This window comes from Gavialis gangeticus, unplaced genomic scaffold, assembly GCF_001723915.1.
Source record: "Gavialis gangeticus isolate Ggan-Ray unplaced genomic scaffold, GavGan_comp1, whole genome shotgun sequence".
In the NCBI taxonomy this organism is placed as follows: domain Eukaryota; kingdom Metazoa; phylum Chordata; order Crocodylia; family Gavialidae; genus Gavialis; species Gavialis gangeticus.
This window is the reverse complement of record NW_017728998.1, coordinates 29,427,140-29,428,477: the sequence shown is the minus strand read 5'-3', so window position 1 is coordinate 29,428,477 and position 1,338 is coordinate 29,427,140. Positions and strand designations below refer to the sequence as shown.

Here is a 1,338-nt window from a genome sequence, read left to right as displayed (position 1 = left end):
AATGAGGGAGGGAGTGTGGCAGGGGCAGAGGCTGGGGATGGGGGCACTGCCCAGCCAGGGCAGTACACGGGACCCGGGGCCAGGGCAGGGGTGCTCTGTATGCTATCCAGCGCTTGAACTAAAGCTCATTGGACAAGCTTTAGTTCAGTCTCTGCCACTGCCAATTTTAAGCACTGGGACACTGATTCCCACGGCTCTGCCCCAATCTCTGCCTTGCTGCCTGCTCACCAACCTCGCTGGACAGCACCCCCTGCCCCTGCCCCACTCCCTCCCTCACTGTGGGGACCTTGATCTGCCCCCACCCCCACACTCCTTCCCTCCCCCACACCTGTTCCCCTCCAGACTTACCTGCAGGGAGCTGCTCTGTATGCTATCCAGCTGCATTCCCGTAAATCAGTTATTGGATCGGTATCAGCCAATACGGCTGGTTAATAATCGGCTATCGGTATCAATCAAGAAAATCTTTATTGGTGCACCCCTAATTATAATTTCTTAAAAAAAAATAAATAAATAAGGCTAACCTCTTTATATCAGATTTGTCTCACTGATGTAGGTATGCAAGTTTCACATGCTGCATATAACGTGTGCGCACGACCCCTAAAGCACTTTCCTAAATCAAAACGGATCATTAGCGCCTCACGTATTACTTTACATGATTCACTTCAAAGAATATGACACTTTTGTTTTCATTTAAGACCTTCCTATATCATACCCATCTTGGATTTGTTTTTTAATAACTGAAATGGTAATGCCTTGCAGTATTTCCTGACAGCCCTTCCATTGCTTTACTGCTCATTGTGTTGAATAATTTCTTCCAGAAGCTGGTGTTAGTTCCCTGTATTAGTTATAGAAGACTGTGTGCAAACCAGCACTTGGGCCTCCAATGACCAGATTATGTGTACAGGAGACCCTCGCCATTCGCGGGAGATACATTCCAGAGATCCCTGCGAATGGCGAAATCTGCGAATACTGACAGGACTCCCCGTCACACCCCACAGCTGCTCCCTGCTGCCCACCTCCCCCCCCCTTTTTCGCAGGGCTCTCCCACAGCACCTGCGGCCTGCCCCCCCCCGCCCCCCCGAGTGCCGCCGCGGCTGCTCTGAGCACTGCCATAGCTGCCTCAGGCTGTGGAGAAGATGCCACTGCTGCCACCTCCCTCTTCGTCCCCAGGGTTCCCCTGCAGCGCCTGGGGAACAACCCTTCCCCCCACCTGAGTGCTGTTGCGGCTGCCTCCAGGGGAGAAGATGCCACCACCTCCCCACCCATCCCCGGCACTCACTCTCCACCCGCCTCCTGGCTCTGCCCTCCCCCACAAATATTTGAATCCACAAATCCAGA

The 1,338-nt window shown here is 53.1% G+C and overlaps 1 protein-coding gene across 1 annotated transcript in view; it reads right to left on the bottom strand.

Moving 5' to 3' along the window:
* LONP2 (lon peptidase 2, peroxisomal) overlaps positions 1-1,338 on the bottom strand; it is a 109,180-nt gene that overhangs the window by 88,147 nt on the left and 19,695 nt on the right. The window lies entirely within an intron of this gene.